This window comes from Pogoniulus pusillus, chromosome 2 (genome assembly GCF_015220805.1).
Source record: "Pogoniulus pusillus isolate bPogPus1 chromosome 2, bPogPus1.pri, whole genome shotgun sequence".
NCBI classification, from domain to species: Eukaryota; Metazoa; Chordata; class Aves; order Piciformes; family Lybiidae; genus Pogoniulus; species Pogoniulus pusillus.
This window is the reverse complement of record NC_087265.1, coordinates 4,676,731-4,694,190: the sequence shown is the minus strand read 5'-3', so window position 1 is coordinate 4,694,190 and position 17,460 is coordinate 4,676,731. Positions and strand designations below refer to the sequence as shown.

The following is a 17,460-nucleotide window of genomic DNA, read 5'->3' as shown; positions in this document are numbered from 1 at the left end:
ACCTCCAAGATCATCCAGTCCAACCTAGCACCCTGTGTTAGGAAGCAGAGCTAAGGAGGCAAACGTAGCCAGGTGCCTAAACCCCCTTCTTCTGATGCAGCAGACCGAGCACAGGCACTCCCCCCCAACTCACTGAGGTGTCCAAACAATCTAGTGCAGATTAACATAATTTCCATTAAAAATAAACCCAGAACACATTCCTCCAACTGGGGCACTTGAGATTAGGGATCTCTTCAGTCTTTTCTGGAGGGATTTAGAAAAGCTTTGGAGAAATCTTAAAGCTCTGGAATTAGCCTGGTATTTATAGCTCCGTTTCCTAGCGTGTTCTTTGAGCTTCCTAGGACACTCTTTTTGCCTCTATCTGCCGGTTGTTGACATGGTGTAACCTTATATTTTGATTAGGAAAAGGCAAGAATAAGGGCATTTTATTTTGTAGTTTTTTTTTCCTGTGAAGTTCTGGTCTCATCTCAGGGCAAGGCAGCTACTAGAATATAATCTAGGTCAAGAATGGTGCTGCCTCTTTTTTTCTCTGCTCGAGATAAGTGGAGTTCTATTGTTTCATTACGTCAAAATATATTACTCCCAATTATGACTAAGCCTCCCTATGAATCACACTGTCACAAAACTGCAATTTTCTTACCATTAAAATACTGTGCTTCCTGTGCTGCCTCAATACAATCTGAGAAATCTAGGTCAAGAAGGCTTCTTTGCTTTCTTGGTCCACGTATGAGTGCGCTGCCTTTCATCTAGCAGCTCTTAAATTGTTTACTCTGCTCCCTCAGCACCATTCAATGGTGAAGATTTTTGCTGGGTTTAATTTTTTTTGTAACATGATCTCAATTTATTTTTGCATTTTACTACACTCAATACATTTTGTAACAAGAAACAACTTTACTACCAGAGCCTAAAACTAGCAAAACGAGACCCAAGTTTCTCAGCTTAAATCAATTTCTTGATTTCATTTTCAATGCTTACCTACATTGCTCCTCATGGTCTTGCTTCTAGTTACCTTGGGGATCTTCAGGCTTCTTAAAACTCTTGGTGCACTTGCAGCTTTGCTTTAGACAGTCTCCTGTTCAGATCTCCAGAATGGGCTATGTCCATTGAGGCTGGCTCCTTGTCTTACTACACCGCTCCTCGTCTGAGGAACTCTTCCACATTACATCTGTTGAGACAGTTGTGTTATTTAATTGAAAGAGAGAGCCAAATGCTTTCATTTCACTTTTCTTGATTGCTTTGTATGCCCTTGGCAAATGACTTCTAATATAAACTGTAATAATACTTGATTTTAAAGAAGAGCAGGATGGCTCTGACTGGAAAGTGACCAAAGAGAGACAAGTTGCTATGTTACAGGATGAGCGAGCTCACTCTCCCCCTCTACTCTGCTCTGGTGAGACCCCATCTGGAGTACTGTGTCCAGTTCTGGTGCTCCAGCACAAGAAGGACGTGGAGGTCTCCAGAGGAGGTCATGAGGATCATCAGAGGGCTGGAGAATCTTCCTTATGGGGATAGGCTGAGAGAGTTGGAGCTGTTCAGCCTGGAGAAGGCTCTGGGGAGACCTTAGAGCAGCTTTCCAGTATTTGAAGGGGGCCTACAAGGAGGCTGGGGAGGGATTTTTAACAAGGGCTTGTAGTGATAGGGCAAGAGGCAATGGCTTAGAGCTGGAAAATGAGAGATTCAGACAGGAGATTAGGAAGAAATTCACAGAATTACAGAATCACAAAGCCTCACAAATTCTTTCCAGTGAGGGTGGTGAGGCACTGGTTCAGGCTGGCCCAGGAGGTTGTGGATGTCCCCTCCCTGGAGGAGTTCAAGGCCAGGCTGGATGAGGCCTTGAGCAACATGGGCTAGGGGAAGATGCCCCTGCTTATGGCAGGGGCTGTGAAGCTACATGGTCCCTTCCAACCCAAACCATTCTGTGCTTCTGTGATTGTGGTGGTTCACTGTCAGAAGATTTCAACAGAAATGAGAATATGGATTTCCGTGGTAGCAGCAGCACACAACCAAAAAAGGTCTCATGCCTTCAGACAAGTTCAGTTGTCCTGATGCACTCCAAAGGCAAAAAGTCCAGGCTTTAAAGAGTTCTGTACTGCAAATGGTCTCAGTTGTGTAAAAGGTTCCACCACTATTGTGGATGAGCTATGACAAAAGTCTTCTGCACTGGGACACACACACAGTGGTGAGCACTCAGCTGAAACAGAACCTAGCTTAGGTTGGACATCCATATGGTTGGACTTGATGATCTCAAAAGTCTCTTCCAACCAAAGTGATTCCATGATCTGCCTGCTACTGAGCCATTTCCTTCAGAATCACCACCAAAACATACCTGCAGTCCTCCACCAGCTCACAGCTGGTTAGGCTTTGACTGTGCCCATTGCAATTTCTCTGATGCTGAAAGGAGTTAGCAGTCTTTGCAGTATTTTAACTCAATTAATTAGTTCTTTTAGAGGTGAAATGGAATGGAGCTCGTTAGGTTAAAGGCATATCCAAAAGAGTTCATGCAGGGCTTTGAAACATTACACCTGAAAGCCTGAGGACTCAGTAAGGACACATTTAGGGATTTGAAATACAGTAATTCAGGGATACTGAGGATTTTGCTTTGGAAAAAAAGCAAATCTTTGATTAAAATAGATCATAGAACAGCAGAACCATACAATTGTTTTGGTTGGAAACTATATGTGAGGTCTCAAGTTCAACATGCAACCTAAGACCACCATGGTCATTAAACACGTCCCTGAGTGCCATGTCCACATGTTTCTTCAACACCTCCAGTCGTGGTGACTCCACCACCTCTCTGGGCAGCCTGTTCCAGCCTCTCACCAGTCTTCCAGAAAAAATATTTCCTAACCTCCAACCTAAATCTCCCCTGGCACAACTTCAGACCATTTCTTTTCATTCTGTCACTTGATACTAGGGAGAGGAGACCAATCCCCCACCTCACTGCAACCTCCTTCCAGGGAGCAACGAAGAGGGCCACCTTCCACTAGCCCAGGTTGCTCAAGGCCCCATCCAACCTGGCCTTGAATACCTCAAGAGGGAGGGCATCCACAACTTCCCTGAGCAGCCTGTTGCAGTGCCTCACCATCATTGAATAATTTTTGTGTAACCTAGAATACTAACAAGTTCCTGCCAACATATAGATGCCATTATGATGAAAAAAAAAGAGAAAACATTCATCAAAATATATAGATATATATGTGTGTGTGTGTGTGTGTGTGTGTGTATATAAAAGGAACAGTTCTTCAGTACAAGGCAGTTAAGGCTTTGGAACAAGTTGCCCAGAGCAGCTATGGCTGCTCCCTCCCTGGAAGTGTTCAAGGCCAGGTTGGATGAGGCCTTGGACAACCCAGTCTAGTTGAGAGATGTCCTTGTCCACAGCAGGGAGGTTGGAGTAGATGATCTTTAAGGTCCTTTCCAACCTAAGCTGTTCTATGATTCTGTGTTATTGTTGTTAGCACAATAAAGACCTCGTTGCTGTCTACAACTACCTGAAGGGAGGCTGTAGCCAGGTGGGGTTGGGCTCTTCTGCCAGGCAAGCAGCAACAGAAGAAGGGGACAGAGTCTCAAGTTGTGCCAGGGGAGGTCTAGGCTGGATGTTAGGAGGAAGTTGTTGTCAGAGAGAGTGATTGGCATTGGAATGGGCTGCCCAGGGAGGTGGTGGAGTTTCTGTGCCTGGAGGTGTCGAAGCCAAGCCTGGATGGGGCACTTAGTGCCATGGTCTGGTTGATTGGCCAGGGCTGGGTGCTAGGTTGGACTGGCTGAGCTTGGAGGTCTCTTCCAACATGGTTGATTCTGTGATTCTCTGATTCCTCACAGCTGAAAGGGTTAAGCAACTTTGTTGAATAAACAAAACTCTGAGTTTATAAATGCAACCAGTCACAGGGCTCTCACTACTCAATAGTTACAACTGAAAAATACTAGAGCAGCTAAAAAATGGGGGCACTCAGTGGACAGAGCTGCAGTAAAAGTTGCTCACAACAGAGTCAAGGCAAATGCTGAAAGGAGAATGACACAAATCTCACAGAGTCTGAGGGACAATGAACTTGGAAGAATGCAGAGGTCTGCCAGGGCTGGGCTGTGACTCCTGGTCCACCAGCTAGATCTCAGAATGGCAGGAGCTGGAAGGGACCTCCAGAGATCATCGAGTCAGGGCTATAAAATCTAGTGCAGAGCTAATCAAGAAATTGAATTAGTAGGATCACAGAAGGTTAGTGGTTGGAAGGCACCTCAAAAGATCATCCAGACCAACTCCTCTGCTAGGATCACCTACAGCAGGTCACACAGGAATGCATTCAGGTGGGTTCTGAATGACTCCAGAGAAGGAGACTCCACAACCAATCTGGGCAGCCTGCTCCAGGGCTCCAGCACCCTCACACCCTCTCTTCTGTTCCTGTGGAACCTCCTCTGCTCCAGCTTGCACTCACTGCCCCTTGCCCTATCAGTGGAGTAGAGCCTGGGTCTGTCCTCCTGACACTGCCTTTCACATCTTTATCAACACGAATGCATTACTCCAGCTCTTCGACTCTAACATACAAATGCCTTCATTCCAACAAAAGAATTTCTTCTTCAACTGCAGAAATGACAGCAATTCTTCACTCCTTTCCACTGTGTATGAGCTGCATGAAATACTTGCAAGAATGACCATTTTTATGCAGGTTATTCATAAAGCACTCAATAAATAAGCATCCACAGATCCCGGCGTAGCTTATCTTTACAGCAACACACCAAACAGCAAGGTGATATAAGCCACCACTAAAGCATTTGCATACAAATACCTATGTTTTTAGATGGTAATTTCAAGATGGATATTACATTTCTCAGATCAAATTATTTATTAATGTTTAAACACATTGAAAGGTATCGATAAGAGACACTTCTTATGACGGACTTCCCCTCCAGTGGATAATGCTAATCATGGCAAACACTCTAAAACTAATTTACTGGAAACAATTTCAATAGATGGATGAAATAGCCAAGAATGAAAACTAAGTCATACAAGGGCTTAAAATAACTAGGTCATGTGGACAGTACCCTGAAGATTGAAGTAGCATCAGGGAAAGAAGCTTCTAATAAAAGCCTTCAAGAAGCCTCCGCAAAGCTTTAGTGAAACGAATGCAAATAACTAAACAGATTTCCAAACTGCCTGGCAAAAGAAAACAGTAACAGACAGGAAAAGTCCCAAGAAACCTCCACAAAGCATTCTTAAAAATGAACTTAAAAAGAAAGAAAACAGATTTTTGGACTCGATACCTAAATCAAAGGGTAGAGACAAGGATAAAAACCGAGCGCTACAAAACCAACACCATCACCAGACAAAGGCAGCGTGGAGCAAAAGATGTACAGTTTTATGCTGGGGGGAAATAATTAATTACCCTAATGATGGCATTTACAAACTTCCCAGCAGCAAAATGCTGGTGCCACGAAGAGAACTGCCCAGCTGCAGAACATAGGTTTATAAATAGTAAGCTTAGCCTACCGGTGATAATCAAAAGGCTCCTATATGGCGAGCCAAGAGAATTCTTGTGGCTAATTCAATAGCATCTGTAGTGCTTTTCCCCTCCTGAAAGTCTGGGATTCATTCTCCTTTCTAACCAGTCTTTGCCTATTAGAGTTACCAGGTTGTGGGGTGGTGTGTTCTTTTTGTGAGGAAGAACTGAAAATAAACATCTGTGAAAAAAAACCCAAACCCAAACCTGCAAAGGAATTCTGTTGGTTTTAAATGCCCAGTTAAAATAAATGAGACATTTGACAATGAAAACAGAAAGAAGCACTTGAGCAGTCTGCTCTTTAATGGAAGGGGATGAGGGATGATGAAGCTGGTGAGGGGGCTGGAACACAGCCCTATGAGGAGAGGCTGAGGGAGCTGGGGGTGTGCAGCCTGCAGAAGAGGAGGCTCAGGGCAGAGCTCATTGCTGTCTACAGCTCCCTGAAGGGAGGTCGTAGCCAGGTGGGGTTGGGCTGTTCTGCCAGGCAAGCAGCAACAGAACAAGAGAACAGAGTCACAAGCTGTGCCAGGGGAGGTCTAGGCTGGATGTTAGGAGGAAGTTATAGAATCACAGAATCAAGCAGGTTGGAAGAGAGCTACAAGCTCAGCCAGCCCAACCTAGCACCCAGCCCTACGCAATCAACCAGACCATGGCACTAAGTTCCAAAGCCAGGCTTGGCTTCAACACCTTCAGGCACGGTGACTCCACCACCTCCCTGGGCAGCCCATTCCAATACCAATCACTCTCTCTGACAACAACTTCCTAAAAACATCCAGCCTAGACCTCCCCTGGCACAACTTGAGACTGTGTCCCCTTCTTCTGTTGCTGTTTGCCTGGCAGAAGAGCCCAACCCCACCTGGCTACAACCTCCCTTCAGGGACAGCAATGAGGTCTGCCCTGAGCCTCCTCTGCTGCAGGCTGCACACCCCCAGCTCCCTCAGCCTCTCCTCACAGGGCTCTGCTCCAGGCCTATCACCAGCTTCACTGCGCTTCTCTGGACACCTTCCAGCATCTCAACAAATTCTTCCCCAGAGAGAGTGATTGGCATTGGAATGGGCTGCCCAGGGAGGTGGTGGAGTCTCTGTGCCTGGAGATGGGGCACTTAGTGCCATGGTCTGGTTGATTGGCCAGGGCTGGGTGCTAGGTTGGACTGGCTGAGCTTGGAGGTCTCTTCCAACCTGCTTGATTCTATGCTAAAGATCTGGTTGTAAAAATGAGGCTGAAAGGACTTGAGCAAAGAATATTTCTCCAGAGAATTTGAGGAAGTCCAGGGGGATAGACTCTGAACAAAACAGAAGAGTTGTGTTTATGCCATAGACTGTCCTAGCTGTTATTCAACAGCACCACACATGGAAAGCTCAGATTGTCACTCAAGAGATAAGCACAGGACTTACTGAGAGACTACAATATGTTTACTTGTCAAGTGCACGCACAAACAGAAGAATAAACTTCCCAGTGAGTTCTCCCCAAGTTGCAGGAACCTACTGGTGAATGTATTTTTGGGGATGAGAAATCTGGTTTGGTTTTTCCCCCCCCACCCTGCACGTGTCTGGTTTGCTTTGTGAGCTTTCTATTTACATAACAAGTCTGTGCTAACAGATTAAAAACAATCCTGTCCCCATCTAATCTCTTCAGATCCATACAACAATATTCTTACAACTATGCTATGTGATGGAGCTAAAATTAAAGATTGTCTGCTTTCCCTACCCAAAAAAGCCCCAAAAACCAAGAGAAATGCCCCAAAATGATTTTCCAGTAAGAGAAACAAACTCAATACATTTTCAATTGTGTGCTGTCATGAAGGAATACAGGAAAGGGAATGGCAGGCAGCCAGCTCTCTTCTTTCTTTAGGTGGCTTTAAAATATGTTACTTCTAAAACAATCAACTGGATTCTTTGCTGTTTCTCAGCTGCTTCTTCCCATTTATCTTGTGGCATAACTGAAAAATCGTAGGATCATAGAATGGCTTTGGTTGGAAGGGACCTCGGAGATCAAAAATGGTCCTCCAGAAGAGTTCATTCCAACTTTGGGCTGCATCAAGAGGAGTGTGGGCAGCAGGGCAAGAGAGGGGACTCTGCCTCTTTGCTCTGCTCTGGTGAGACCTCGCTTTGAGTGCTGCAAACAGTTCTGGTGTCCCCAACACAAGGACTCAGAAATGACAAAGATGATCCAAGATGACCTCTGCTGTGAGGATAGGCTGAGGGAGCTGAGGTTGTTCAGCCTGAAGAGAAGGCTCCAGGGGGACCGCAGAGCTGCCTTCCAATACCTGAAGGGATCCTCCAGGAAGGCTGCAGTCTTGTCTTAGGAAGACTCTTGTGAAAAGGACTTTTTCTAAGGCTGCCTAGGGACAGGCCAAGGGGGGAATGGTTTGAAGCTGAGGGACAGCAGGGTTAGACTGGATCTTAGAAAGAAGTTCTTCAGTAGGAGGGTGCTGAGACTCTGGATTATGCTGCCCAGGGAGGTTGTGGATGCCTCCTCCCTGGGGGTGTTCAAGGCCAGGTTGGATAAGACCTGGAGCAGCCAAGTCTAGTTGAGAGTTGTCCCTGCCCATGACAGGGAGATTGGAGTAGATGATCTCTGAGGTCCCTTCCAGCCTGAGCCATTCTAGGATTTTATGAAGCTACAGCAATGGGATCCATGCTGGAAAACAACTGGCAAAAGCTTTGAAACATGCTCACGAACATCCAATCTGATTTGGGCTTATTTTATTTCCAATAATTGCTATTTTTGTTTCGTTTAGTAATGGCATCATCTTCCCTACCACTAAAATCAAAGATGCTATCAGTCATTTCCAGCAGTGGCACTATTACCAGCAGATAAACAAGACCAGAGCAGCCTACTGGAAGGCTACCACTGTCTTCTGACACATCAAAGGCAACAGAACCAATAGGTTTAGAACCTGAAATCAGTGCTGGCTACCCATATTCATGTGACAGCAAGAGCAGCAAAGAGAGAATTCACCTACCTCAAATCAGCAAGACTGGTGGAGGCAATCCACCAGGTTTTGGTGGGTCTCTGAGCTTTTGGAAAGAATTGGAAGTGCTGTTTCTTCAAGTCTTTATGTTTCTTTGCCTGTTTTGTTGTGGTAAAGCCTCTTCTTCCTGCAATAAAACACATGTTGGACTGAATCACACAGTATCATCAAGGTTGGAAGAGACCTCACAGATCATCAAGTCCAACCCTTTACCACAGAGCTCAAGGCTAGACCATGGCACCAAGTGCCACGTCCAATCCTGCCTTGAACAGCTCCAGGGACGGCGACTCCACCACCTCCCCGGGCAGCCCATTCCAGTGTCCAATGACTCTCTCAGTGAAGAACTTTCTCCTCACCTCCAGCCTATACAACTCAGTAACAGAAAGAAAAGTTCCCAGATGGCAAAGAAAGTCAGTGGCATCCTGGCTGGGACTAGGAATGCTGTGGCCAGCAGCAGCAAGGAGGTGATTGTCCTCTTGGACTCAAGGTGTGAGGCCACACTTTGAGTGTTGTGTTCAGTTTTGGGAAGTTCATTACAAGAGTGATGTGGAGGTGATGGAGCCAGTGCAGAGGAGGGCAACAAAGCTGGGGAAGAGCCTGGGGAATAAATCTTATGAGGAGTGAGCTGAGGATGGTCACTTTGAAGAAGAGGAGGATGAGGACAGACCTCACTGCTGTCTACAACTACCTGAAGGGACACTGTGGAGAGGCTGCTGCTGGGCTCTGCTCACAGGAAAATAGTGACAGAACAAGGGGGAATGGCCTCAAGCTGCCACTGGGTAAGTTTAGACTGGACATCAGGAAACATTTTATTCCCAGCAAGAGTGGTCAGGCACTGGAATGAGCTGCCCAGGGACCTGGCAGGGTTGGTGGAGTAACCAACCCTGGCTGTTTTTAAGGGTCTCTTGGATGTGGTGCCTGGGGATATGGTTTAAGGGTGAACTTTGTAGGGTACGGTTCTAGGTTGGACTTGATGATCCTGGGGCTCTTTCCCAAACAGAATGTTTCTGTGAATCAAAAGGTGGCAGAAAGACAGCTCATCAGACCTGTGCCTCATGGAGGCTTTCCTAACAGACTGCCAGCTGGAGAAAACCCATCAGGGCACTCAGAACACCAAACATTGACCAAAACTGGTGAGTGGAGACAGGTTAAGTCCAAAGGGGGATTTCAAATAAATTAATCCAATCTCATCCTAAATCCAGATTCATTCTGAACTGCCCTCTAGAAGGGTCTAGAGAATAAACCTTATGAGGAGCAACTGAGGGAGCTGAGGATGGTCAGTTTGAAGAAGAGGAGGCTGAGAGCAGAGCTCATTGCTGTCTATAACTACCTGAAAGGACATTGTAGGGAGGCTGCTGCTGGGCTCTTCTCACAGGGAACTGGAAACAGAACAAGGGGAAATGGCCTCAAGCTGAGACTGGGGAGGTTTAGACTGGACATTAGGAAAAGGTTTTTCATGGAGAGAGTGGTGAGGGCCTGGAATGAGCTGCCCAGGGAGGTGGTGGAGTCACCCACCCTGGATGTGTCTAAGGGTGGTTTGGATGTGGTGCTTAGGGCTATGGTTTAAGGTGAATCTTGCAGAGCAGGGTTCTAGGTTGGACTTGGTGATCCTGAGGGGCTTTGCCAACCTGAATATTTCTGTGATTCATTCATCATAAATGCAAAATCAGGATACTGTCCCCAGGTTGTGTCCAACTCTAGTGGCATCCTTCACTGCTTTACATGTCCACAGAATTTAAGATTACAGAACTGGAGCCCACACAGCTTAAGAATGGGGGAAAAAAGAAGGAGGACTCATTTTCATAAGATATTTTTGAGAAGATCTACAACATTTCAGAGAACTAAAACTGCAAAAGGCATGCCTGGCTTTGCTTATGTTTATCCAATGGACACACACATTTCTCTCTGTATATAAACATTCACACACATACACACACCCAGAAGTTCACATAAGCCCCACAAAGAAGCTTAGATGCCACTGAAAGTAGATTTGAGACTTGGAGACATTTCTACCTAAACTGCTTTGTTATTTTTTCACTCAAACCAAATGCAACTCCAACCACTTCTGTGCCTTGAAATTGAGATGAAGGATCAAGCAGTGCTATAGGCTGTGGACAGAGTGGCTGAGAGCAGCCAGGCAGAGAGGGACCTGGGGGTGCTGAACAGGAGCCAGCAGTGTGTGTGCCCAGGTGGGCAGCAGAGCCAATGGCATCCTGGGCTGGCTCAGGAGCAGTGTGGCCAGCAGCACAAGGGAGGTTCTTCTGCCCCTGGGCTCAGCACTGCTCAGGCCACACCTTGAGTGCTGTGTCCAGTTCTGGGCTCCTCCATTCAAGAGAGATGTTGAGGTGCTGGAAGGTGTCCAGAGGAGGGCGACAAAGCTGGGGAGGGGCCTGGAGCACAGCCCTGTGAGGAGAGGCTGAGGGAGCTGGGGGTGTGCAGCCTGCAGCAGAGGAGGCTCAGGGCAGAGCTCATTGCTGCCTGCAGCTCCCTGAAGGGAGGTCATACCCAAGTGGGGTTGGGCTCTTCTGCCAGGCAAGCAGCAACAGAACAAGGGGACAGTCTCAAGTTGTGGCAGGGGAGGTCTAGGCTGGATGTCAGGAGGAAGCTGTTGTCAGAGAGAGTGATTGGCATTGGAATGGGCTGCCCAGGGAGGTGGTGGAGTCTCTGTGCCTGGAGGTGTTGAAGCCAAGCCTGGCTGAGGCACTTAGTGCCATGGTCTGGCTGATTGGCCAGGGCTGGGTGCTAGGTTGGGCTGGGTGAGCTTGGAGGTCTCTTCCAACCTGGTTGATTCTATGATTCTATGATCATGAAGTCATCCTATCCAGAAACTTCCATGACACACAACCTGCACAAAGACTGTGAAAGTATCTTTTCATGGACAGTTGAACTAACTGCAGGGATCAGAGGATTTTCAGGACTCCCCAGTGTAAACCTGGAACCTTGATCAATGCAGAAGAACCTGGCTTAAATCAGGGCTCTGGCAGCTCCTCAGCACCAAGCTTCAAAACTATGGGCACAGCAGATTTTGGCCTCATGTCTTCATTCCCCTGGGACTCTTCTTGAGGAGGAAATCCCCACAGTGTAGCTTTTTATTCACATGAGAGGACACAACTCAACCCTCTGCTGCAAGGCTCCAGGTGCTGCTCTCCTTCCTCCTCCCCGGCTAAGACTGGCCCAGTGAAGCAGATAAAGGAGCAGATTTGGGTATTTCTGCTGGATTAGACTTAACCTAGATCAGTTCCCTAATCTCTGTGGCTGGAGGAATGCTTGTGCTGGACTAAATGCTTTGGAAGGAGTGGCACACGTACAGGAAAAGAGCAGTGGTAAATTTGGCTCAGCCAGGCCAAAATCCACTATTTTTTGCTCATTTATTTTAGGACACTGCAGTGCTGACAACATCTTCTCCTCTCCTCTTTTGGCAGGAGGACATCAGGGCATGTCATGGCTTAAATAAAAGTAATATTTAGCTGTCTACACATTCAAACTGTCTGATCCTAATTCTAAATGGTTAGCATGGCAGAGAGCAGGTGAGCACATCTGCTTTGAGTACCTGACTGATGTCAGCAGAAAGATGTTGGCAATAATCATCTTGCTTCCTTAGTAATTAAGAATTCATATCTATTACCTGAGTATTTGTTAGACAGGACCTGGAGAAAATGAAGTTAAAATAGAAGCAAATGAGAATCAAATATCCTGCCTTCCAAGACTACCTTGGCATGAACAGATGGCCTCTGCCCAGTGCACTGTTCTTCTGAAAGACAACAAATGAAGGTAATGTCAAAAATGCATTTGAGCTGCCTGATAACCAACACTGAAGCTACAAGGAGCACAATGACAACAGGAAGGTCTTTCAGAGAAGCTAGTTGAAAGATTAGCTACAGCTGACTCTCAGATCTGTAGAGAAGAAGCTGGGAGTGCTGGTGGACAAGTTTATCGTGAGCCACCAATGTGACCAAGAAGGCAAATAGTCTCCTGGAATGCATTAAGAAGAGGTTGAGGAAGGTTCTCTTCTACCTCTATTCTGCCCTGGTGAGAATACATCTGGAATCCTGGCTTCATTTCCATGCTCCTCAGCTCAAGAGAGACAAGGAACTACTGGGGAGAGTCCAGGGGAGGCTACAAAGATGCTGAGAGGCCTGGAACATCTGTGAGGAGGAAAGGCTGAGAGCCCTAGGGATGTTGAGCCTGCAGAAGAGCAGCCTGAAAGGAGATCTGATCAATGCTCATCAAGAGCTAAAAGACCTGAGGGGGCAAGAGGCTGGGGCCAGACTCTTGTCAGTAGTGCCCAGTGACAGAGTTAAGGGGCAGTGGGCACAAACTGGAATGAAGAAGGTTTCATCTGAAGATGAGGAGAAATTTGTTGTAGGGTCCTGGAGCTCTGGAACAGGCTGCCCAGAGAGGTTGTGGAGTTTCCTTCTCTGAAGAGCTTCCAAGCCCACCTGGTCATGGTGATGCTGGGCAAGCTGCTCTGAGTGTCCCTTCTTTTGCGAGGGGGCTGGACTGAATGATCCTCAGAGGTCCCTGCCAGTTGCCACCATGTTGGGAGTCTGTGACTCCACAGGGCTAAGATGCTGACAGGTTGCTCCCTTGCCAGGGTCTCCAAGACCAGCATGCTAAGGTGTTTGCTTTGGGGACATGATGCATCACTCTCACATCCTAATGCTCCTGATGGATTTGGCAACAGTGTCACCCGAGTGGATGTGGCTTTGAAGAGAGATGATGTCAGGAGGGATCCTGCCTATTTTTTTGTCTCCAGTTACAAGGGGAAAAAAAAAAGAAATGGAATTTTAATTTGCAAGAGGAGAAAATCAGAGACATCCATTTAGTCAATAGTCTCAATCCTATAAATCCTGCCTCTCTGATAGCTCCATAAAGAAGGTGACAAGTACTAATAATGACTCTTACAGCCATGAAAAGACTTTTATTTTCTAAAAAGCCTTGGTTTTGACAGGAAAGGTGCAGGCTCCTATTTAGCACACAGGCAATCTTCACCCCTCGATTTGCAATCGGAAGGAAAACAATCAACTTGACAAATAGATCACTTTCTGAGCAGGGAGAAAACCACTGCCCTGGCCAAGGCTGGCTAATAAGGAGGCAAGCACAGTGCAGGTCTGTGTGCCACAGCCCTCCCTGTGCCTAACTGCTGGTTGCTATGGCAAGCATTTCCCTCTGTTTTCTACATTAAACCAGAATGTGTCTGCTGCGTCCTCCTTCCTCATACTTGGGTGAAGTGACCTCTTGAGATTTGGACCTGTAAGGTGTGGGAAGCTAAAGGTGCTCTCTGCCCTGGGGAGACCTCACCTGGAATACTGCATCTGCTTCTGGACTTTGCAGTTCAACAGGGACAAGGATCTACTTGAGAGAGCGCAACAGAGGGCCACAAGGATGCTGAAGGGACTGGATGAGGAAAGGCTGAGAGCCCTGGGCCTGCTTAGGCTGGAGGGGAGAAGACTGAGAAGGGATCTGATCAATGTCTATGAATATCTGAGGGTTGGGGGTCAGGAAGGAAGGGACAGGGACAGCCTCTGCTCACTTGTGCCCTGTGACAGGACAAGGAGCAACAGATGGAAACCACAGCATGGGAAGGTCTACCTCAATATGAGGAAGAACTTCTTGACCGTAAGGGTCGCAGAGCACTGGAACAGGCTGCCCAGAGAAGCTGTGGAGTCTCCTTGACCTTCAAGACCCATCTGGATGTGTTCCTGTGCAACCTTTGCTAGCTTCTCTGGTCCTGCTCTGACAGGGGGCTGGACTTGATGATCTATGGAGGTCCCTTCCAACCCCTGGCAGCCTGTGATCCTGTGAACAGTCATTGCCTTCCAGTTTGGTTTGGGGTTGTGACAAGGTCTCAGAAGGAAAAAGTGATGAATAATTTAACAACAATTTGCACTCAGCTGTAAGGGGTGCTTTAAACATTTGTGATGTGCTTCTCTTAGCTCCTTTGCAGACCTCTTGTACATGCACTTCCATTTTCCAGCTCACAATGGAAATGTAATCTGCTTTTCTCCTTCACTGATCTTTAATTTAATATAGAGATAACTGTGAAACCGATGAGGACTGAGATGATAAACAAACAATTTGAGCTCAGTGTAATACCAATTTGTCTTTTGTCCTCCTTTTCTTCCTAAACAAATGTGGGGAGAGGGACAAAAGGAGGAGTTAGTTAACTAAATAAATAAATAAATGTAGTCATTCCTGATGCAGACTAAAAAAATAGCTGAGTTTCATTCTCTAGTTGTCCCTACCTGACTCACAGTGGTGAAAGCCAGCTAGCAGCCCAAGAGCCACTGAATGAGGAGAAGGTGATGTTAGCCCATTTCCTTCTTCATTTCTATTGCTAACATAAAGCCTACCAAAACCAGACAGACTCAAAGGGACCTCTGGAGATCACCTAGTCCAAACTCCCCTGCTGGCACATCTGATAACTCCAACAGGAGAGAGGAACAACCTTCATGCCACCCCAGAGGTGCACACCAGACTAACTGCAAACTCTGCTGTCCTCTGCTGAAGGAAAATCCAGGATCAAACTTGGTAATAGCCACACACTTAACCATACAGACAGAAAAATAACTTTTGACAGGAAAAGAATCAAAGAATTGTTTGGGCTGGAGAAGACCTCTAATACCATCGAGTCCAACAACCAATCTAAGACTGCCATGGCCATTAAACCGTGCCCCTAAGTGCCATGGCCGCAGGTTTCTTGAACACCTCCAGGGATGGGGACTCCACCACCTCCCCTGGGCAGCCTGTTCCAATGCTTGACTGTTCTTGCAAGAAAGGAATTGTTCCCACCTAAACCTCCCCAGTGCAACCTGAGGTCATTTCCTCCGCTATCAGCAGAAGACAGCTTGGTTTTCACTACAGTCCTCTTTGCCCCTCCATGACACCAGACAATGGGCCTGTTTAGCCTGGAGAAGAGGAGGCTCAGGGGTGATCTTATTACTGTCTACAACTACCTGAAGGGGCATTGTAGCCAGGTGGGGGGTGGCCTCTTCTCCCAGGTAACCAGCAATAGAACAAGGGGACACAGTCTCAGGTTGTGCCAGGGTAGGTATAGGCTGGATGTTAGGAAGAAGTTCTTCACAGAGAGAGTGATTGGCATTGGAATGGGCTGCCCAGGGAGGTGGTGGAGGCACCGTCCCTGGGGGTCTTCAAGAAAAGACTGGATGAGGCACTTAGTGCCATGGTCTGGTTGACCGGATAGGGCTGGGTGCTAGGTTGGACTGGATGCTCTTGGAGGTCTCTTCCAACCTGGTTGATTCTGTGATTCTAATCCAGAATGTGCCACAGGGCTTCATCTCTTTGTTGCATCACATCTTGGCATAGAAACTAGTGGAGGATTGTTGGTGGGGGTGGTGGGCCTGGATTATGACTTTTAATCTCTCCTGTACTCCACAATGGATAAAACCAGCACAAACAGAGTCTCCAAAGGGTATTTACCACTTGCTTAAAGGCCCAGACACATGTTACATGCACCACTGTACATTTTTGTGGTGCTTGGTAGGATGCACTAATGTGGCCCTCAGGATAGCTGAACTTGCCTCTCCACCTGCCCAGCTTTCCTGCTGCCTCTCCAACTGCTTGGGTGCTTCCACACCATGCTGGGACTGTACTTGCACTGGTAAGACCTAATCAAACCCACCAGATTCAGACTGTTTCCTGCAAAACACTTGTGCTGATGCCAAGACTCTAAGTCTTCCACACAAAATCACTCAGAATTAACCAGGTTGGAAAAGACCTCCAAGATCATCCACTCCAACCTGTCACCTAACACCTTCTAACTAAACTATGGCACTAACTGCCTCGTTCAGCCTCCTCTGAACCACCTCCAGGGATGGCAACCCTACCAACTCCCTGGGCAGCCCATTCCAATGCCAATCACTCTCTCTGAAGAACTTCCTCCTAACATCCAGCACAAACCTGCCCTGGCACAGTTTGAGTCTGTGTCCTCTTGTTCTTTCATTGGGTGCCTGGCAGAAGAGCCCAACCCCACCTGGCTACAACCTCCCTTCAGGTAGCTGTAGACAGCAATGAGCTCTGCCCTGAGCCTCCCCAGGACACACCACACTGCCTGCTTCACCAGCGAGGAGCATTCCTCACTGCGCTTCCCCCCAGCAGCTCTTGCAAACTGAAGCTGCTGCTAATTAGCCCTACTAATTGTCCAATTCATTCATAAAGTATCAGGATGGTATTTTAATAATCCCCTGACAGAGGCCTCCTAAAGGAGAACTCAGGTTCTGGAATGCTAATTCTATTCTTGCTAAGGTTAATAGATGGTTTCCCACTGAGTTTAACGTAATTCACATTGGCTCACTACTGAGGCTATATTTATATAAAACACCCTACTCTCTTGGATAATTAAAGCCAAACCAAACCAAAATCCATCTTATTTCTTCCCAGAGATCAAATTCCACCACGTTTTAGCTCAGCATCATAGGATTTGTCAAAAAAAATAACCCTCAACAGGTTTACTTGAAGCCTCTTTTAAAGGTATCCCCCAATCTTACTGCTCTCTACAGCTACCTGCAGGGAGGCTGTAGCCAGGTGGGGTTGGGCTCTGCTGCCAGTCAAGCAGCAACAGAACAAGGGGACACAGTCTCAAGTTGTGCCAGGGGAGGTCTAGGCTGGATGTTGTTAGGAAGTTGTTGTCAGAGAGAGTGATTGGCATTGGAATGGGCTGCCCAGGGAGATGGTGGCATCGCCATCCCTGGAGGTGTTGAAGCCAAGCCTGGCTGGGGCACTTAGTGCCATGGTCTGGTTGATTGGCCAGGGCTGGGTGCTAGGTTGGGCTGGCTGAGCTTGGAGGTCTCTTCCAACCTGCTTGATTCTGTGAATGGTTGGGGGTGACAGGGCAGGTTTGGTCTGAACCTTAGGAAGAAATTCTTCACAGCAAGAGTGACTGGCTTTGGAATGGGCTGCCAGGGGAGGTGGTGGAGTCAATGTCCCTGTAGGTAGAATCATAGAATCAACCAGGTTGGAAGAGACCTCCAAGAGCATCCA

General features: G+C 47.1%; 1 protein-coding gene across 8 annotated transcripts in view; it reads right to left on the bottom strand.

The window, feature by feature from the left end:
* The window catches only part of MBD5 (methyl-CpG binding domain protein 5), a 218,460-nt gene that overhangs the window by 85,051 nt on the left and 115,949 nt on the right, over positions 1-17,460 (bottom strand). For all 8 annotated transcript variants that reach the window (XM_064154772.1, XM_064154746.1, XM_064154763.1 and 5 more), the window contains 2 exons: positions 8,452-8,587; positions 976-1,165 (listed from right to left, as the gene is read on the bottom strand). The gene's annotated coding sequence lies outside the window, so the exon portion shown is untranslated. The remainder of the gene's footprint in view (positions 1-975; positions 1,166-8,451; positions 8,588-17,460) is intronic.